General features: G+C 36.0%; 1 protein-coding gene across 1 annotated transcript in view; it reads left to right on the top strand.

The window, feature by feature from the left end:
- foxp1b (forkhead box P1b) overlaps positions 1–22,910 on the top strand; it is a 185,116-nt gene that overhangs the window by 45,592 nt on the left and 116,614 nt on the right. The window contains 1 exon segment of the mRNA XM_058779593.1: positions 21,001–21,065. The gene's annotated coding sequence lies outside the window, so the exon portion shown is untranslated.

Below are 22,910 nucleotides of genomic sequence, written 5' to 3'. Positions count from 1 at the left end.
GTATGTTTGTTTATGTATTTATTTAATTACAACCAATTCTACATTGTTTAATATTTAGTTAGAATAGATTCTACTTTGTTTAATATTTATTTATTTTTAGAATAAATTCCACATTGTTTACTTTTTTATGCAGTATAAATGCTTGGTTTAATTATGAATTAATTTGCATGTTTAAAATAATTGCCACTTGGTTTAACCTCTTAACTGTCACTCACATTTTTGAACATAGACGTATAAGTGAACTATCCAAACTTAATTTGTTTTATAATTCATGAACGAAAACATTTTCTAACATGATTTTGATGCTCCATTTTCATGGTAATGCAATGTCTGATTTGAAAATGCTTTCCAAAGGATGAATTTTAAGTTTTCAATTGATATATAATTTCTCATGATTTCTAAAGTGTGATAGAGAAAAAGGCAACGAAGAAGACTTTTTGTGACAAAGGTCAGAACTCCTGTTATGATGTAGATTTTTCAGGTGCACTCTTAATGACTAGTGGGCCCACCGGTGGGCCAGTGACCGTTAACAGGTTTTAATATTTAATTTGTGTATAATGCAATGACATTCCTATATTTGTGTAGAAGTGTGAATTAACTGACACTTTCAGACGCTTTCAAAACACATCTCTTGGAATTTGCTCCCAGTTTAGCTGGCTTTCTGCATGCTATCAGCATGTACACAAGGTCCGTTCTAGCTAATCTGAATTCTAAGACTGTACACAGTTTGACTAGTATACCGCCACAGTCGTTTTTGATCCATGTCTCTCGTGGCCTTCACTTCCTGTGTGATGTGTAAACACAACAAACAAACCATGACACTGCCCACATGTCTCAGTGCCAGTCTGTGTTCAAATTCTGTTGTTTACAGTAAACATTCATATATATTCATGACCTTGAGTCATGAAAAGCATCCTTTTGAGGCATATGACATGCCATATTAGTGCTTATTATCATATTGTCTCTAAAACAGGTGTTCAACATACATTAACCCACGTATATATTTGGAGTGTTTCTAAATGTCTCAACTCTGTCATCAGCGTTTGATTTGAATTATGTATTTTAGTAAGTTTTTTTTTTTTTTGCATGCAGTGTATTGCATTGTGAGTTTAATGGAGCTCCTGCAAAGTCTGTATTCCTACCAGCCTGGGCAGGCAACGTTTTAGAGAAGTGCTTCTAACAGTTACGCCCGCTTGCAAAACTGTGTACGTTACAGATTGATAGTAAATGGAAAACATGAATGTAAATTGTGTCATTTGATAATGTAAATGGAGAGCCGAGCTATTTTCCCCCACCCCCATAAAGAAATCAGCCCTATTTACATAGTCAGTTGTGCTTATGAGACTTATGGAAATCAATCTCTTGTCATTTTCCAACTACACAATTTCACGTTAGTTCAGAGATCACAGATTTGAAAGTCAATATGGTGACATTGGCTCGGCTCCATGTTGGCAACATGAATTAAACATAACAAACAAAACAACACTCTCTTCTGACAAACTTTTAGATGAGTTTTAATGCATTAATCTTTCACATTGCATGCGAATGGACTCAAAATGCATGATTATTTCCTCTTGAATATTGATTTTTAGGGGTGTTTTACGGAAATTGTGCTCTTGTGAAAGTCCAAACTTTCGGCGATCCGAGTTGAAAAGCACTCCAAATATGTTTAAGTGCAGGTTATTATTTAGTTATTCAGATTTATGACCATAACAGAAAGCGAAGGCAGGTGGATTCAAGCCTGTCCATTAAAGTGTACTTTGCAGGGTCCGGTTTTAAAGTGGCCAGCAAGGTGGCTGTGACAAGAGTTATTGAAGAGGGTCTTCGCTTAAACGTCTTGCACATGGTTTACCACTTTCTTTAAAAGCACTTTTAGGACTCATAATTGCTACTTACATGTTGCAGATGGGTTATGACTAATGAGAGGACTACATTTATGACTCTGCATGAGGACATGAAAGCTCTCCTTGCTGTTGAATTTAACCTTTTCAATATTGACTAATTATTTAGGTTAGAAAAGATCTTAAGGCACACGGTGGTACTTTAATACATTCCATTAGTTACATTAGTCGACACCTTTCAGAGCTTTCTACCTCATTTTTTTAATATCTTGATTGTGACGCCTTTGACTGTAGCTTTGCACGCTTGTGCAGAATATGACATTTAATAATTGAACCGTGCAGGTCGGTTGGCTGTTTAACAAGACCTTTGAGTTGCGTTCACACGTGGCTGAATGTGGCCCAAATCTTTTTTTGTTTCCTTTATTAGTGACATATGAACAGTGTAATATTAAACGAATACCTGATTTTAAGAAGTACGACGTTAGGTGTGATGCCTGTTGCCTGACTAGTTTTTGAGTCTTGTGGCTTTTCATCCATGCTTGTTGGCTTTGAGGTCATATATCTATATGAGTAGTACTAAAAGTAGACAAAACAGACTTTTAAAATCTATTGGCTATTTAAAAAAAAAAAAAGGTTTGCTTTATGTTCCGCCCCAACTTCCTGTGTAAATAGGAAATACCTCAGCACAGGAAAGAAAACTTTGCTCGGCAAGCTATTTCTTTAAAAGATCATGCGAACAACCTTACAAAAAAGAAACTGAGCAGATAATTGGACTTGCACACTGTGGTTTGCGCTACCAACGTAACTTTGGTTTCACATATACAGAGTATTATTTTTTTTCAGTTTTTGTTGTAGTCATTTACACTACAGTTCAAAAGTTTGGAGTAGGTAAGGTTTTTTTTAATGTTTTTGAAATAAGTCAATATTGCTCAACAAGGCTGCATTTATTTGATCAAAAATAGAGTAAAAACAGCAATATTGTGAAATATTACAATTCAGAATAACTGTTTTTTTAAAATATATTTAAAGTGTAATTTATGTGATGGCAAAGCTCAGTCATTACTCCAGTCTTCAGTGTCACATGATCCTTCAGAAATAATTTTAATATGCTGATTTGGTGTTAAAGAATCTTTTCTTATTGTTATTATCAATGTTGAAAACAGTTGTGCTGCTTAATATTTTTGTGGAAACCATTATCAATTATTATTTTTTTTATTTTTTTTTTCCAGAATTTTTTGAGAAAGTTCAAAAGTTTGTTTGAATTGTAAATATTTTGTAGCATTATGAATGTCTTTACTGTCACATTTAATCAGTTGAATGCATCCTTGCTGAATAAAAAACTAATTTCTTCCAGAAAAACCTTACTGAACTTTTGAACGGTGTATATGTACAGTATACTGTATGTATTTGTGTGATTAAGTGAGCTAAATAATTAAGCCATTAGCAAAGCAGTTCAGTTTACTAGTTTAAACTGAAATAACTTTTTTTGGTAAATTGTACTGTTTAAAACATTTTAACATACTGCATTTAATTAACAACAATTAATAATTTCATTTAATTATAAGGAATATTGCCTCATCTTTTAGTAATTTTGAGGTTTAAAACTCTGGATCCAGTCTGTTTTTGTTTTTTTCACACACACACACACACACACACACACACACACACACACACACACACACACACACACACACACACACACACACACTGGCAATGTCATATTGTCCAGAATGGTGACATAAGGGTCAATCCCATCTGTCCTCCCCCTCTCTCCCTCTGCTCGGTGGTGTTATACGCCCCTGCTTCACACAGCTCTGCCAAAGCGACTCACCCCAGCCTGTTTGTGCCCTGTCTCTGTTTGTAAATACACAGACGGAGGACACGGGTGCCGCTCGGGGTCATGGCTGCCTCGCGGACGCTCCAAACCCAATGTGACAAGCAACAGATGAGTCACAGCACCCCGAATCTAAAGAAGCCGACAGTTTCTCTCTCTGTCTCGCACTCTCTCCCCTTGGGTCACGTGAAGATTAGTGACACCTTCGCTGGCATCCTATAGGCTTCTGCCAAACCCTGCCATATCATCCTGCCTTAGTGCCATTACCCTCCCCCTTCCCTTTTTCTGTTTATCTTTTTCTTTTCTCGCCCAGTCATATTCAGAGCAGTGTTCTCTTTTAAAGATCTGGCTGCTTTTCTCCATGCCAACTAAACATGAGGCATGTTTCTTTGGATCAGTTAATATAAATGGAGATGGCTGTCTCTTTGAATATTTGTATAATATTTGATTTATATTTTAATTACAAAAATGTATAATACATGTACAGTACATACACAGATATAAAATTATAGAATAATAACTACTAAAGATGAGACAATTCGAAAAAATGCTATATATAATTAAAATAGAAACATTTTGAGAATCTCTAAAGAATCTCTTTTTCTTGTCACTTTAAATACACAGTATGGTAGAACATGAGAAATAAATCTTTCTTTCTTTATTGTGGCACATTTGAAGGGCCATATCTTTTCACTGCTTGTTCCTAAAAAATATGTTCATCATGTTCACATACTTCTTCTTGACATTTTTGTAAGATATTCAGTCATATTTTTTTCTTTAGAGACAGATAGACAGCACCGAGTCAGTATCTCCCTCTCAAAGTCAAAAGATCAAAGCATCTCTCATCTTGTCCTTCTCAAAATCTGAAAATCCAGCTTGTCTTTTTTTTCTCCAGCCACACAAAGTAACAAACGCTAGCCGGCGCGCTCGTCCCCAGGATTACAATCCTTCTAGCGTAATCTGTCCATCTTTTTAAGCAAATAGCATGGCCTTGCATAACCGAGGGGAACAACGGGCATACGTAGTTCTCGTTGACCCGATGAGGGTTTTTAAATGCTAAGCTGGATGGGATGATGAGCCCGGAATCTATTTGCCAACTTTAACCGCTAGTTTGACCCTGCACATGTGAGATTTCTTTCCCAGGTGCTCTTGTAAGCAACCTGTTAAGTTCGTGTGTGTCTCTAGGCTGGTTTTTGACTGCAATCGCTCAGAGCTGTGCAGTTATGTTATATGTAAATGTAATATTATCAACACATCCAATTTGGTTAAATGCTGTAGTGTGGGCGGCTGTTTTGATCCTTGTACCCACAACACTTAATTCAGACTTTGGGCACTTATTGTGGTAGTTCGGTGACTCTGTGTTTCTAAAAAATGATGTCGCAGTGATAGGAATGTGAGTGTTTGGTATGTATCTGATTGATCTTTGTCAGGCAGGGGGAAAAAAATGACAAACCGCTATCATGTAGTGTGTGTCTGTGTACCTGTTTCATACTCGTATGGAAATTGCTGCCATATATCTAGATCTAAAGTGAAGCATTTAAATATTCAAATACAGATCCAAAACAATTTGCAGGCATTACTTTGCATAGAGTGTTATTTGTTGACGTGGAGTGTGTTGGAACAAAGAGCGAACGCTGGCCGACGGGAAGCAGAAAAAGATACGGCCTTTTCTCAGAATAGCGGGAGATAAAGGTGTGGAAGCGTTGAGTCTACAGTACATATACATACTGGTAAGTTATTCAATGAAAAAAATATTGGCTTGTGCTTTGATAGTTTAGTTTAGTTTAGTTTTGTTATTTTTAGTGCTGCGCAACGATTAATTGTGATTAATCACATCCAAAATAAAAGTTTGTGTGTACATAATATATGTGTGTGTACTGTGTATATTTATGTATATATGAATATATTTAAGAAAAATGTTATGTTTATATATTAAATATATTTAGATACAATATAAATATATACATGTAAATATTTTCAAAATATATACTGTATGTGTGTCTTTATTTATTTATTTATTTATTTATTTATATATATATATATATATATATATATATATATATATATATATATATATATATATATATATATACACACATAAATATACACAGTACACGCATATATTATATAAACAAAAGCTTTTATTTTGGATGCGATTAATCGTTGCCCAGCATTAGTTATTTAAAAAAAAATTTTTGGGATTTTGTGGGATTTCGCTACAGCTGCACTTGGAATTTCTTCCTCAGAACATAAAGATATTGTGAGGACTGTTTCCATGCTCTTTTCTATCCAACTACAATAGTGTTCAAAAGTCCAAAATTATGCATATGCACCATAAAATGTCAGCATTTCAGTCATTATTCACTGAAAATCTTGACATCCTGCCTAGCTTTCCCTTTGTGCATTCATGAGAGAAAATAGCAATATCTGATTTATTTTTTTGAGTCTATTAATGATTTGTTCACAAAATAATTTGTAGCATTTAACTCAATGATTCAATCCAGTTCCAATGGTTAGCACATTATGGCATAAATGTTCAGTTTCTCACACAAATAATATAGCTCATTGGACATATTTTATAGACACCTTTTGTGATGCTCATGGTGCTTTTGTGTTCTTTTTCAAAGCTTGAATGTCCCTGCACTGTAATTGCATAGGCAAGGCTGACCAGCACAGACTTCCTAATATCTCCTATCCTGTTCTGTAGAAAAAAGAACTTTATACAGGTTTGTAACAACATGAGGGTGACTAAATGAAGACGGAATTAACATTTTTGAGTGAACAAACCTGTTTGAGAGTTCTCATGTTGAGTCCATGTCGTTGCCGAGCTGAAAATGGCCCTTAAAACATCATCATTTCTCTCCACATTTCAACACAAAAGACTCTATTGTGACCATGCTGTGCAGATGTTTATTTAAAGTCTCCTCTCTCACACAGTAACGTACGTTTCACCCAAAGAAAACACACCACCCCCCCTTCTCGCTGTGTATGTGAGTGTGTGTCCATGAGTGGGAGGGAAAGAGAGGGGAGAAAGAGAAAGAGTGGAATAAATTAAGAAACATCAAGTGGTGATTTAGTGGGAGAGATAGAGACAAGACAGAATGTGGTGGGGATGGGACGGATAGACAAGCGGGAGAAATAGAGGGGGTTAAGAGGCGCGAGATGGAGAGAGACTGGAAAAAAATAGACCGCCTGAATGTTTGACAGGGTTAAACACAGTGAAAGATTACCAGAGAAATCTAAGACATCTGTAGCGAGTATCAGCGAGAGCATTAATTAGGAGGAATCAGCGGTTTTTAATTCTTTTCTATGTGCTCGGCAGTAACGAAAGAGATGAATAATTGAAGGGAAGGAGCAGCCTTAGAACACTGTTTAAATGTAGCTAATGTCACTTGATTTACTCATTTATCTTATCAACTTAATTTCAATAAAATATTTGTAGTAATTTTTTGTTGTTGTTGTTCTGCAGATGGAATCTCTTATAGGGAAAAAAGCTAACATTTTTAATTGCGACATCTCAGTGGTACAATGTGAATACATTTGCATACATTTATGTATGTATATGAATTAGGTAGTACAAGAATTAGGTAAAAAAGCAGAAATTACAGACAGTTTTATTGTCTACAAGGGGGGAATTGAAAGTCTGATTTGAGATTGATACATAGCCATAGCACATCACTCAGGATGAGTTATGAATTGAAGTTTAGTATGTAGATTTAGGGGTTTAGAATATCACAAGATGAGCAATAATCGTAGTGATTTAGCCTGTTACAGACTGTAGAGGAAGATTAATCTGCCCTAAAGACAGTGTCCAGTGGGGAGGAGACTGGTATTCAAATTAGGGTCTAATTTATTCATGTAATCCATGATAATCCCCAATAGAGGTGCAGCATGTCACAGTGTGTCAACAAATCACCTTTGATTGTGCTGATCATGTGACCTTAGTGTAACCAGTTTTGAACTAGTTTCCATGGGGGTTTAATTATGATTTATGATTTAAGTATGCTGTTTTTGTTTTGTTAACCTAATAAACTAATAACGAGGAAAGACGTGGATCTGGATTGATTATTTAAAGCTGCTTTAAAAATCTCCCATCAGCTTCACTGATCATTCCTTTTGTTGAATAATAGATTTTTACTCGCATTTTGAGTAAAATTAATATCTGATCAAATTAATATTAACACTGCCTGAAATATTTATGATGAGTGATAAAACTATGAACTATCTGCAAGATGATAAATGGCAAGAAAATTCCAAATTAAGATAGAGCCATTAGTCTGTTTTTCATCTCGAGTTTAAGAAATAAATGAGAGAATTATTTTTCCAGCTACATGCAAATTAGACAAATTGTGCAGTATGTTGGACAGAATAAGGCCTAAATGAAGTTCGTAAGGAGACTGCAACTCAAGGGGAGATGAGTAATGTTTTCATAAATGTGTGTTTTTGCAGTTTATAGCAACTAGGTGTTTCTAATAGCTGGAGAGTGGTACAGTATGATGCGACTAAATTAGGCTTTTGCAACATGTTTACAGTTTTGACAAGTTATGTTAAAATGTAAAAACGTTGGCTCCCTATTTCCATGCTATGATATGTTTTTGACGTGACTGCAGGCACAAATCATTAGGAAGCTTAATTTATATATAATGACAACCAAAAGAGTTAACGTGCATCCAACTGAATTTCTTTACAACTGTTAGATGTTGTTCTATATGTCACCCATATGGTACATAGTGGGGTATATGGAAATAAACAGAACCGATAATGTCCTGGGGAAGTGTATTCAAAGCAGGCAGTCAGCCTAAAGCAATGCACAGTTGATGTCTGAGTTTTTATGAGTAGGGGTGTAATGATATCAAAATCTCATGACACGATAATATCTTGATATGAAGTCTATGATATGATATTATTGCGATTTTAAAAAGAAGACAAATGAAGACTTGGTAAAAAAAATCTAAATTTTGTACATTTTAAAGTTAAATTATACTATCTAATCCACTTTGAGAGTTTAAAATTAAGAGCTTCAACCCATGTTCTTAACTAAGGGTGCATTCACACCAGGAAAGTCCACTAGTTCACTTGCTTTGGTCTGGACCAAATACAAAGTTGGTTTGCTTTCACACTGCTCTTTTAGTAAGCGAACCAGAAATTGTAAACACAACCACATGTGCACTTAAGGTCATCCATTCATTGGTTCATCCATTCAACCGTACCAGAGTTCGTTTGGAAGCGGACCGAGACCACCTCTTCAGCTGGGTCTTGGTACGGTTGTTTGGTCCGCACCCGAGTGCGATTGCTGTATTCACACCTGCCTAAAAGAGCCTCACCAAAGGGGGAAACGAACTTGAGTTCGATTCAATCGAACCAAACAAGACAGGTGTGAATACACCCTAAAAAAATGAATGAATTGACTTGTACCTGAACTTTAAATGGGACTTTTTTATTTGTGGTATACTGTCTGTCTAAATTACATTCACACTGGTGTTTTAGGAAGCCAAATAAATTAGAATATAATAATAACAACAACAATTTGATATTATTGCTATTCCTATGACAGTAATAGCCATATATTGAAAAACAATTGCAAATGAAAATTAATATTTCATAGGTATATTATTCTTGCTTTACACTACAGTAGGGAAATGACAATACTTCTATCATAATTTCTACACTTGAAAGAGATATTTTGAATTTGGACTGCATTTAAACCGCTAGCTGTCAGCAATTCATACTGCACTTTTAAGTGTTTATTTTGACGGAAACGGCAGTAGAGTTTTTATTTTGAAGGAGAACTCCAGCTTCAGTGAAAACGCGTCTCACTATAAATCTAGTGAAATGCTATAATCATCTGCCGCGAAAATAAAGCATAATTGGTGCTGTTGCGTTCCCAAATGCACGCTAAACTCACAGCACATGCAATAACGAGTTCACTGCATTCACTGTGAACTGAGCCGTTTGGAGGCGTGGAAAACACCGAATCACAAGCTGATCACCTGAACAAAATGCACGCTTCGCTTTGAATCGCGCAGGCGAAAACAGACTTGATGAAGGGATTAAGCCATATTGTGCTTTTGGTTTTAGTTCGTTTGACAGATACAATGCCAAAGCATAATGGCCCAAAACACAACTTTAAAAACCTTTTATGTTAGAACAAGACACTTAAATATATTTTAAAAACTACACTTTTTGCACGGAAGACCTATCGTTTCATATCGTCATGTGACCACGATAATATCGATAGCACGATATTGATAATACCGTTACATCTCCAGTTATGAGATCTAGTTGTTTTAGGCAACGTGTGATATAGGATGTTCAGATGTTTATGTTTTTGCCTTTGTTTTTCACATTTACTATGTGAACCATAACCAAAACAGAATTAAGTGGGATTTTAAGTTATTGTACACTGTAACAAAATTATACGGTCAATTAGTCAACATATGTTTTTCCATTACTTTAACCAATTTCAACTTCATTTTTATGTTATGTGAGACAAGATTGTAAAAAATGAGATGAAATATACAGCCAGTTTAATTATGCTCAAAAACTGAAGACTGAACCCAAGTTTGTAATTTGACTTTTTTACAGTGTACAATGTAAATTCAGCTTCCTGTTTCTGTGACTGTTTTGGACGGGATTTATGCATTTATGGTGCGACAACTCTCATTGTGGATATTTTTGCATAACGATGTCTTGTCAGAATTAAATATTCATAGTTATCCGAAAACAATCCATGGTTCGGACCGAAATGATAGTTGCTGTAATAAATATAGTCACTTGTAATGATAGTTCTGAATTTTAATGCCGGTTTATGAACATAATAAAGGCAACATGAAAGACTTGCCATTCAATATCAGATAGCCAGGGAGACGCAAATGATTTCAAATATTTGATATTTAAATTATTTTCAAATGAACAGAGAAGTGAGCAGAGAGAAGGGCGAGGAGTTTCCCCCGGTGGTCCTTCGGGGGCTTTGTTTCTGTGGCATTGCTCATTAGTGAAGCGAGTCCATAGAACCGGCACGCAGACATCGAGCAGAGGCCCTGAGCATGGCATCGACGTGCGCACGCTCACTCGCTCTTTGAGGGAAGGCTGACCGAGAAGCTGTCCTGATTAAAATGACAATAGTCTAATTAACTCGACCTCTGTGTCAGTGCACAAAACAGTCACTTGGCCTGCCAATTTCCTTTTTTCGCACTATTTCTTTGTCTTCTCCATTGCAGAAGTGGGAGATTTTTCTCCTCCCGTCATGGCGTGGTGCTCCAAACCGTTTCCGAGTTGTGCTAATGGCAATTATTTTCATAAGCTAATTAAATCCAGGGCCTGCTCTGTGTTTCTAGCTGCAAATCCTTGAGGGACTTATCTTAAGGCTAGCGCTGCAAGCACCTTTAAGTAGCAGCCTGTTAGTAATTGAGAAAAAGGGATATACTTATAAAATGTTTGCGTTTTATCTAAATCTAAATCTCGAATTTGTGAAATAGCTCGTTTTAGGCAGAACCAGGGCGACTTAGAGGCTAACCTCCCTCACCCTGTTTTTCCTCCAGCCCGTTCCAAAGTCAGTGAGAGAGAGATAAAGAGGAAAAGAGATGCCAGACGAAAGGAAAGGAAACCATTTCGCTGACAAGTAGAAGAACACTAAGCCAGATAACGGCGAATCTTTAAAGCTCTCAAACAGACACCATTCTGAAAGTTGTATTTTCCTCTTGCCCCCGCAATCTGTTGCCATTATTCGATTGGTTAATCTCATCTGAGGGTGGAGAAGAAAAAACAAGTGGAAAAAAAAAGAGAGAGAAGAAAAGAACCGCTTAGATGAGTGGAGTGGAAAGTGCTTTCAGTTCTATTATCCTTCTTTTGGTGATTGCGGCCCATAGGGAGATAATTACGCTTTAGTCTTGAGTTAATGAAACGAAAACTTTCTTTCTTTTCTCTCGGCTGAAAAGGAACGGTTGATCTTTTGTGCCACTATCTGAAGACATCTCCCACCCTTGACAGGGGCACATTGAGGATGCGTTTTGTTTTAGGCTGAAAAAGGCCCCCCTCTCCCCGTGCGCACACACTTAGGCTGTCAGTTGAGCAGCGATATGACACATCCTTCAGCATATTGAGTTGCCGGTTCCTCTCGCTTCAGATGCTCTTCCCTGTAGCTCCGCTGCTAATAAAATACACCCAAAAAAACAAAACCGAGAAATACTCTCAACATAACACATAGCCTTTACTCAGTAGCTCAAAGCAGAAGCAACTAACTTTTTGACGCAATACAATAATTATACAATAATACAATAATTTTGAGTGAACAAAACTCCTATCTCATGAGCAAATTACAATTAGTGTAATTAGTATATTGCTAATAATTAATGGCTTGCTAGTTAGTGCATGATGTTTATATTTAGCCTTGTTGCTTATGGTGTCCCAATTCTGTTTCTACATAATAATAATAATAATAATAATAATAATAATAATAATAATAATAATAATAATAATTTTATAGCTATAATAATAAAAATATAAAATTATTATTACTGTTGTTGGTTATTATGAATTGTTAATGTAGTCATTTTTTATATAATAAGATTTTGTTGGGTGAAGCTGAATGTGTGTAGTGCTGCTGCTACTACTAATAAATATTGTTACACTAATAATAAAATAAATAATTATTATTAGTAGTTGTTGTTGTTTGTTGTTTTGAAGCTAGGTGACTGGTGCAAATAATATTATTGTATTATAAATATTTTAAAAAATATATAATAACAATACATTTTGATAAATTTTTTGTTTTTGTGTGAAACAATACTTTGTTTCTAGTGCTAATAATAATAATAATAATAATAATAATAATAACAATGTGTTTTTGCACTTGACAATTATATCTTGAAGTCATCATCTCATCATGATGTTTGTGAGGCGGTTTTGTTTATTGGTGCTTACAGTATGTGAGAAATGAATGTTTTAATTCTGATCTTGTCCCGATTCCATTCTTGGCCTGTCTGTTGTTGTCTGTGAACCAAAAATAGCAAAAAATAAATATAAATAAACAAATAAAATAAAAAACACAATAAAAAAATTATAAATATAAAAAATATATATTTTTTTATCTTTAAAACATCTTGTTGTGATGAAAGTTTGTGTTTGTGCACCGTCCCTGCAGAAGTCCACATCTGGTGTGTGAGGCTTTAGGACCGGGTTATTCTGACCCCTCCTTCTCCTCCTCTCTCACATTTCATCATCTGTTCTGCAGCTCTCCACTTCTCACTCACTCATTCTTTGGCCTTGCTGGATCCATCTGCTGTTATTATTTGCCTCTGATAATTGGCTTGAACAATGGAATGCCTGTGTGTCCCCCTCGCCTTTGAAACAAGACACCCTGTTTATTTTCTGGAGGTTTTATCTGTGCTCCCTCTTTCTTTTCCTTTCTCACTCACCTCATCCGTCAATCCTGATCCCTTCCCCTTTTTCTCTCCCCATCTTTCTCCATCTCTCTCTCTTTCGAAGTTTCTCACTCTCTGCTCCTTTTTTTAAGTGAGTTGTTAAAGTCACACATGTGAGTGCGTTTATGAATGAGTGTCATGCTCGGGATTCTTTGCTGGAATGAGTCGTGATTGCTCAGCTTACCGTCAATCATGTGACATTGCATCTCTCAACAGCCACTTTGAGGTCGAGAGAGAGTGAGAGAGAGAGAGAGAGAGAGAGAGAGAGAAAGGGAGAGTTGCAAGAAGTAAAGCACCATATTATTGAACTGGACTGTCCTTTTTACCTCCACCTACATCCTGTTTGTCAAGTTGTTTTCATTCCTAAGTTTTATTAATAACAAGCATGTAAGAAAAGTGGAAACATCAGATTCAAATCAGCAAAGACAAATGAATATGAGTTAATGAAACGAAATCATCATTATCATCACTATTATTATTTTTATATTCAATATAACAATGTGCCCAGTGCAAAGCATAAACCAAAACAAATTTGTATTTTAATAATAATAATAATAATAGTGATTATATTATATTATATTATATTATATTATGTATTATATGTTATATTATATTAACTATACAATTATAGTGTAATATTAACTAACTATATTATATAACTTTACAGTGCAATCAAGCTTAAATCATTTGTAAGAATAAAAAAAAACAATGTAAAAAATAAATAAAAAATAAGAACTGAAGTTTTTTGGAGAAACTGGAATGATCAGATGTCATTGATTTATAAATATAGTTATATAGTTATAGATATAGTTGAGAATATAGTTCATTTCTCAGTAAAATAAGAAATCATTCTTAATTGTATTTCATGCAAAGAATATCTAGAATATCTGCAAATAATGTAAATATTTAAATTTTACACTTACTCATTTAGGAATCATCAAATCAAACATTTGTAATTTATCTCCAGTATAGTCCATTCTCAGCCGTAGTTTGATAAAAGTATTCCAGGGACAGAACGGGACAGGTATGCGTTTCCCAGCAGGCAGTGGTGCGATCGGTGCCAGCCCTTCATTTGCTGAGTGTTTGTGTTTATGCAAACGGAGGCCCTCTTCCTGCATATTCAATCTTCGACTCAGGCTTTTGTTGTGTTTAGACCACATACCTCCAGCCCCCGAGACGAGAGTGCATGTGTGTGCGAGCCAGAGAGCACGAACGAGGCAAGGCTGCTGGTTGCACACTGCTCGCACCTCACTTACAACTTGATACAGAGGCAGCTGGTGAAGAGAGGACTTTTGTTATAGTGCAGATCAAAGTGTGGGACGCTGGAATTGTTTGGATTTGGCTTGTGGAGCACTGGGTTAAGTTCATGGGTAAGTGTTCACAGACTTTAAGCGATGCATTTACTCTCCCTCTTGCTTGCTGGGCTAAAAATACTGTCTAAAACGCTTACCTTTCTGACTGTGTACCTCGGATCCCCCTCGTTCTCACTGTCTCGCTCTCTTTCTGAGCAAACCACACGGTGTCTGCCTCCACTCTCTCCTGTCCAATTAGATCTTTGCCTCAAAAGGAGAAGTGAATCTGTATTGAGAGATTTTGCGCTTTCCTCAGTCACTATGCATGCTCTCACTCTGTCTCTGTACAGGGAAATGGAATTTGTGGGTTATTGATATTAATAGTGCACAGGATCTGTGGTCAAAGGAGAGAAGAGAACGGATGAGAAAAAGAGAGGGCAAGAGAAAAAGAAGGCGATTGGTGGGGAGAAAGAGGAAACGTGATGTCAGAGGAGACGTTAAAGCATGGTTGAGATCATACAAAGAAATGAACCATAATTATTAATACGGTAAAAAAAAAAAAAAAAAAAAAAAAGTATGTGTAATAGTTAGGAAATCTATAAAAGTCTTTATTTAGCTCTTCTCTGTCTGTCTGTCTGTCTGTCTATCAGCCACTCTTCTCTGTCTTCAGAGTCACATGATACTTCCGAAATCATTCTAATATGCCAATTTGTTGAAACATTTTTTATTAGTAGTAATGTTGTAGTAAGTTGTGCTGATTTAATATTTTTGTCAGAACAGTGATACATTTTTTTCATTTTTTTTTAATGAATATAAAAGTTCATAAGAACAGCATTTATTTGAAAAAGAAATATTTTGTAACATTATAAATGTATTTGCTGTCAATTTAATGTATCCTTGCTGAATAAAAGTGTTAATTTATTTAAAATGAGTAATAAATAATAGTAAAATAATAGTAAAAAAATATATAAAATATTAGTTTCTCTCAAACTTTTAAATGGTAGTCTATATACCGGCAGATATTTGGCCATTTCTTCTGAAATATTTGTAAATGGATAATACACATTTTATTATTATTATTATTATTATTATTATTATTATTATTTATTTTTTTATTTTTTGCCTTTAGCATTTTTTATTTATTATTTTTTGTTTTTTTTTGTTTACTATTTTGTGTATATCTTATTTGCTGTGTGTTCTGTAATATTGAACAGCCATAATCGCTAGATATTGTCATTGACCATTTTTATGGCTGCTGCCAATGTATAATGCACATGTATAATTTTCTGTTTTTAAATCTCGAGTTTTTACTAAATATCATGAACTCGAAGTACAATTTTGTGTACATCATATTTGCTATGATTAAATTATATTGCATTGCTAACCTCTAGATATCTATATTGGTGTTGGGCATTAATAAAACTATACTATTTCACTGCTCATAAAGATAACATTGCATAACTGGGTTAAACCCCTCTGTTTCAGGGTAAGACCTGTGTTAACCCGCACATTCTTAGTCCTTAGCTGTATAAATGTCATGTCAGAGAGTAAGAGAAATCGCTCTACAGTAGTTCCATGCACTCATGGTGCTGGTCTGTACTCAAAAAAAGTATAATCCAATTACAGAAAAAAAGGAAAAGAAAGAAGAGGGGGAGGTAAGCTCAGAAAAGAAAACAAGTGCAGCTTTTTATTTATCTTTTGGATGATTTCATTAGAACGTGTTTTGAAAGTCTGGCTGGGCCGTTTCTGGTATCCAGAGTGAAAGAATGCTCTATTCAGCCCGCGCTCTTGCCTGTTAACATTTAAATAGTGTAAAGAAATGCACTGCCTTGTTTGTTTTGGGATAGGAATGAAATACCGCTGCCTTGGTATTAAGACTGTGAAAGCTATGTGTGTGTGTGTGTGTGTGTGTGTGTATGTACTCTGTGTACTTTGTTCTTTGCTCAGCAAAACGTGAGGGCAGGTCCGAAAAAAAAATGTCTAGACTCAGACAGCCTGACATTCAGCAGACTATGTACCGACTCGCTCGGCCTCCAGAAGCTCAAGTGACCCACGTACAAGCCCAGATAAATTAGGTTTCGCGTCTGTTTGCATGTCGGAAACCGCCGTTGTTTACACGAACGTGGACGTGCAAAACAATGGGCGAAGCCTGCTTGTAAGCGAATTACAAAAATGACTTTCAGGTTTTTGGGAATAGTTGAAATGAATCAGGCTCTGGTGAGAGAGTGAGTAGGAGAGAAAGAGAGAGAGAGAGAGACCTCGGTTCAGTCACCTTTTTGTCAGGCCTTTGTAAACAGCTGCATTTGTCTCAAAGTGAGTCATGCAATTTTCCTGTATTTCAGAGCACAGACAGTGACTTGGAAAATCATGTGCACACACCCTAAAACAAACACAAATGGACTCAATATAGATATCACAGCCTATCCTCTGCTCGGTCTCTCATTCGCGGTCTCTCTTTTTCTGTTTTCTCCTTTTCTGATGCGATTTGTCCTTTTTTGGTTCAGAGTTTAAGGTTTGAAAGTTTAATAAAAGTTTAATGGAAAAAATCACCCAGACATTTTGAAGAATGTTCACTCTGTTCTTTTCCCTTTTTTTGACAGCAGGTCCATACGACTTGCTTACAATATCCCATGGGCCAGATTTACTATCAGCTTGCGCCAGGGCAAACCCTCATTTGGCGTTAAAAACTACTATCAGGATTTACTAAAGACACGAAGTGGGAAATTGGTGCTGAAAAGGCGTGGACAAAAGGCGTGAGTTATTTTTGCAACTCACCTTACTAAAAATATACATTTTAGTTTCCTTTTCGATCTGTGAATTTATGGGAGGAGACACGATTTACTAAGATTTGCGTTTGTCAGTTCACTGGTATTTGCATCATTATTTAACGTCATTTAATTTTCGCTGCTCTTTTGTAGATTGCGCTGGTCATTATGGAAATGAGATGTTGCTTCTATGTTTTTTAATGTGCACCTTGTCAGTAAATCCCCCGCAGAATTTTCCCCTCCCATCTAACGCTAATTTGCCCTGTTTAGTAAATTTGGCCCCAAGTCTTATAAAGTCAGACAGCTTTGTGTGGTGTTTAGAAATAAGTACAATTACTGTACATTTTATGTACAGTTAAATACATAAATCTAAAATACTACATCTAGTGAGTCAAATAGACTACTTTTATGGTGCTTTTTGTCATTTTTATGTTTTGCTTTCACTATATGTTTTCATTTTATACAAAAGAGAAATGTTAATGTTCTTCAAAAAATTATTTTCTTTTTTGTTTTACGGAGGAACAAAAGGGGACTGTTCCTCTAATAGTTTTACACAACACCATTCTACAATATTTTTGTGCAGTGCTTGTCAGAGGACACTGGCTAGATTTGCTTCCTTGACCAATAGGGGAGAAGAGGAGCTGGTCACAGCCTATGAGCTGCACTCAATCTCTGCATAAATTAATATGCTAACGAAGCAGGAATGTTCATTTATGACCCCACTGCAGAAGTAGCCACAGATATGCTATTTAAGCATTCGCAAACCGATTAATGGAATGGCTTTGCTTGGTGGTAAATATTCATGTGCTCTTGTGTTTTTGGTGAAGTGAGGAAAGAGATGGTCCATTAGATGGACTGAAGAGGCGTTCATAATGACCACCAGGGCCTTTTCCGTTAGGATTGGCTTGGTTTTAGCCAGGAATCAGTTGGAGTGTGTGATTCGACAGCCTGTACGATGTAAATGCGGTTGAATAAGAACAACATTTTGCAGAAGTCCTCTTCAGGTCTGGTTTTATAAATGAGATTGTTGATATTCATGCGCGTGATATAATTTTTAGCCATCATTGTCATGTATGACCAAAGTTTTTACCGGATTTTAGGTCAAACACAATTACCCTAATATTTTATTAAAATAATATTTTTTTTTTCTTTTTGTTATTTGAAGGTCATATCAAAACACGTGTATGCAAAAAGTGTAAAAATATGTAAGTCAACAACTTATGGACACCGTTGGACATTGTTTGACAAACTAGTGAATTTGAAAAGTGAGTTAATTAAGTCCAAAGAGCCAAAATTGTCCATAGTTGAAGAAACACCTTTACACAAGAACTTAAAGTTGTTGTTTTTTCCTTGTCTGTTTCTTCGCTATTATCTTCAGACAGTATTTAGCCCATGTGCTCATTTAGTTGTCTCTCTTGCCGCGTTTCCTTCATAACACACCCATGAAGCCGATCATCTCAGCAAGTTCCCTGAGCACCAGAGTGCTGGTTCTTTTCCTTCTCCAGCTGGGTCTAACAGTACGAGTGTATTTATTCACTCCCCAGGCCTCCACCACCCCGCTGTTCAAAACACCAGCATTACCTCCAACTTCATGCATTCAGTCTGGACTGTTATCGATTTAGCAACACATTACGGTGCTAAAAACTGAAAGGTAACTGCTGTTGTGTGTCTCTCTTTTTCTCCCCCCCTTCCCGTTCTCAATGCAAAACGTTCTCGTCATTAGGACGAGAGAACATTTGTCTAAATGAGCGTTAGGCATTTCAGTAAACTCATTTAGCACCTGAGACCTTAGCAGGTGATTTGAATAAATGATGTTTAGCTTTTTAAGCTGAAAAATTCATCACCTGTCACCAAGAGCTATTGATTCATAACAGCAGGCATGACGTGTTAATTGAAGTCTAATGAATTAGAATGAGAGAAAATGGAATCAGCACAAGATACGCAGAAAACGCATACAGTCCTTGTGGTGGCTGGTGTTTTTAGTCGCTGTAAATGCTGACCACCCACCTTAACAAGGGCGTTTAACAGATAATTGATGCAGGAACATGGACCGGCTGTACCAATGTGTTTTATCTGCGCTCACTTTACCTGAGATAAACAGAATCACTCTGCTCAAACGGCCAGCCACTGTTTTGACTGCCAAATGTAAACTGCATATTTTTTCACGTTCGGCTAAGCTTTCGTGCTTTTATTCAAATACCCAAGGGATGCTGGCCTATAGTATCTTTCTCAATAGTCTAGCATGAGAATATGCTCTCAGAGTATATTGAGACTGTAAATGTGAGCTTGTTTGCCTCACTGGCTTTTAGGAGGAGGTACTTTATAAAAAAAGGCATTGTGGCAGATAATACTATATGATACTTTGAAACTGAAATGAATGCATTATGGTTTTTATGTTGTATTTCATGGTACTTCCAAGAATACCATGTTAATAGGCTACATTTTGGTAGTAGTGTGACACCATGCCCAAAAAATGATACTTTTTCAGAAGATTTCTCTTTAAAATAAATGCTGCTCTTTTGAAGTTTCTCTTATTCATAAAAGAATCCTGCAAAAAATATATATATCATGGTTTCCAAAAAAAAATATTAAAGGGTTACAAATTTTGTCATTAATCACCCATGTCGTTCCAAACCCATAAAAGCTTTGTTTGTCTTCGGGAACACAATTTAAGATATTTTGGATGAAAACCGGGAGGCTTCTGACTGTCCCATTGACTACCAAGTAAATAGCACTGTCGAGGCTCAGAAGAGTATGAAAGACATCGTCAGTATAGTCCATCTGCCATCAGTGGTTCAATCTGAACTTTTTGAAGCAACGAAAATACTTTTTGTACGCAAAGAAAATAAAAATAACAACTTTATTCAACAATTCATCTCCTCCGTGTCACCATAGCGGCATTTTGGAGAGTATCCGCTGGACGCAAACTACGTCTTCTACGTTTATTTACGCTTTGATTTGAACGAAAACCGCGTATCCGTGTGGTGTGGCTGACACAGAACAGCATTGTTTGCGGAGGAGACGAATTGTTGAATAAAGTCGTTTTTTTTATTTTCTTTGCGTACAAAAAGTATTCTCGTCGCTTCATAAAGTTCAGATTGAACCACTGATGGCAGATGGATGACAAAATTTTCATTTTGGGGTGGAGTAACCCTATAAGCAGCACAACTGTTTTCAACATTGATAATAATATGAAATGTTTCTTGTGCACCAAGTCAGCATATTAAAATGATTTCTGAAGGACCATGTGTCCCTGAAGACTGGAATAATGCAGAAAATTTCTCACAGAAATAAATTATAATTTAAAAAATAGAAAATAAGTATTTCAAATTGTAAAAAAATATTTCACTCCATTACTGTTTTTACTGTCTTTTTGATCAAATAAATTCAGCATTTTGTTCACAAGAGACTTCTTTTAAAAAGTTAAAAAAAGGTAGTGTATATGTCCAAAAAATGGTATTATGATATGTTTTGTTACTTGTTTTGGTAACAGATCTAGTTTTAGCAGCATATTTATTGTAAACTCTACTGTACAACTGTTGCTTGATATAAAGTTAAAGATTAACCCTGAAAATGAAATGGATTAATAAGGGCGATGAATCACACATTTCCATATTGTAGTTAACGGTTAAAAGATAAAAGTGTGTTTTCTGTTCTCTCAAGTTCTGTTTAGTAGAAGATGTGCTTATTCGGTATGTCCACGATTGAGTCCTCATTAGTTTGTCTGCACCATCAAAATAGCTTACTTTTAATGTCATTTTGTATGCACAGAGATGACTGATGGTTTGTGACAGCTGCAGTAATTTTACATCTACGGTTTTTCCTCTGTGCTTGTTGTCTCTGCAGGGCAGGGAGGTTAAACGCAGCGCTGGAACTGAAGACGACCGCAAATAAGCAAGTCCTTGGAGAAGGTAAACAAATGATTAGTTATTAGACTCCAGTGGAGCTGTGTATCAGTGAGGATGCACGTGTGTGTGTGTTTGTGTGTGTGTATTTGTTGACTACAGAAGGCAGGTCTTGTGCTATTATTCTACATCTAGTTTAATGAATCACTTGATTTGTTGAAGCTCTTGTGTTTCTATGCTTTTCTCAAGGCTGAGAGAAAAGGAGAGGTCGTTTATTTTTGTCAAAGTTTACCACTAAACTGCACAGGTCTTTTATTCCCTTTGTTTCTCATGTTTCTTGTTTTGAGGAACGATTTGGGTTTTTATCAATCCTTGTTGAGTTGCTGAGAAATCAACATATCATTGACAAATCAACAAATCAACATATCATTGACAAACAGTCATTGTCAATTATTAATAAGACTTTTTGAATTATCCAGGTACTATGATGAGGATAATTTAACCAGTAGTGGCACCAAACAATATGTGAAATGATATTTGGTTTCCAAACAGGTTTCCCAACCTGTCTGCTACAGAATGGAACAGCCCTAAGCAGCTGACATGGAGACTGGAGCAAACCATAGAAGTGAAATAGGGGTGTTCACACAGAGTGTTAAGGCACAGGGTGTGAGAGGGATCGAGTTTGTGTGTCTGTTCTATCTCTAAAATAGTGGACAAGGAAGGGACTTCCCATCCTTTCCCATGAGCTCATGCTTACAGACACATTCACACACACCCAAATACGCAAACCTAGTTCACTATGTCTGTGTTTGTTTTCTCTTTCTGTTTTTCTTACCATATACACCTTCTTAAAAAGCTGCCCCTGCCTTCTTTCTGCATCATTAGTCTGTTGACCTCACTCTTTTGTCATTACACACTACAAACACTGTAAAAACTTTATAGAAACCAGTATCTTTTTTTCAGTAAAAATATTTGGAGATTATGACAAGAATGCTACTGAAGAATTTGGATTTTGATACACTTTCATACACTTTGTTCTAACGCAAAAAGACTTACTTAAATATTTAATTCAGTCCACTTCTTAGCAGAAACACACGTTTATTTCTGTATGGATAGCTGATACAGTCCTATCCCCACTCAACCACAATTCCATAAGTTAAAGTAAGTGTATATCCACTTAAACTCTGAGTACATTTTCAGAGAGCTAAACAGCAGGGGAAAATATGATATTTGCATGCTGTGTGGCGCCTGCCAAGAGCTAAATTGGAATGCCTCTGAAGATCATACACTTGATTATTTACTTTATTTGCCTCATCCTCTCGTTTTACGGCAACCACAAAGATGGAAATTCTGAGGTAACACCAAATGAAAAGTTGTATATTGATGCATGTTAGGGCGCAGGGGTGGATTAGGGTCCATGTAATAGCTCTTCCGAGTACATTTTATTGCTTACTCCAAAAAAAAAAATGTAATTCTGTGTATCAGCATCAGGTTGAAAATTGCTTTGTATTAGCATTAGCATTTGGTAAGCCCCTAATTCCCCTGTTTCTACAGCTGAGTGTGTTTCTATGCATTTACAAGTGCTTCCGATTCGTAGGAGTTCACTTAAATCTCTTTTTCTGCCAAAGCTATGAACATAATAAACAAGCCAGCATGGCTAAAGCACCACACGGGGGAGATTGCTAACGAGAAAGTTAAATGCTTATGGTAGTCACACAGTTGTTTATGCGCCTGTGTGCATAACTCCAGAGAGGTTTATAACTCTGCTGTAATAAAAAGAATTTTTCGAGCGGTAACATCTGAAACGAAAGAATTAGCGCCAGCTTCTCTTTTTTGTTAATCGTGAAAGTGTCAGCATTTTTCTGTATTGTGGAAGTGTGTAATGATAATACCATAGAAGTTGTCTGTTGT

The sequence above is a fragment of the Onychostoma macrolepis genome, chromosome 06, assembly GCF_012432095.1.
Source record: "Onychostoma macrolepis isolate SWU-2019 chromosome 06, ASM1243209v1, whole genome shotgun sequence".
Lineage (NCBI taxonomy): Eukaryota > Metazoa > Chordata > Actinopteri > Cypriniformes > Cyprinidae > Onychostoma > Onychostoma macrolepis.
Note: the sequence above shows the minus strand (reverse complement) of the source record. Positions and strands in the feature narration are given on the sequence as shown.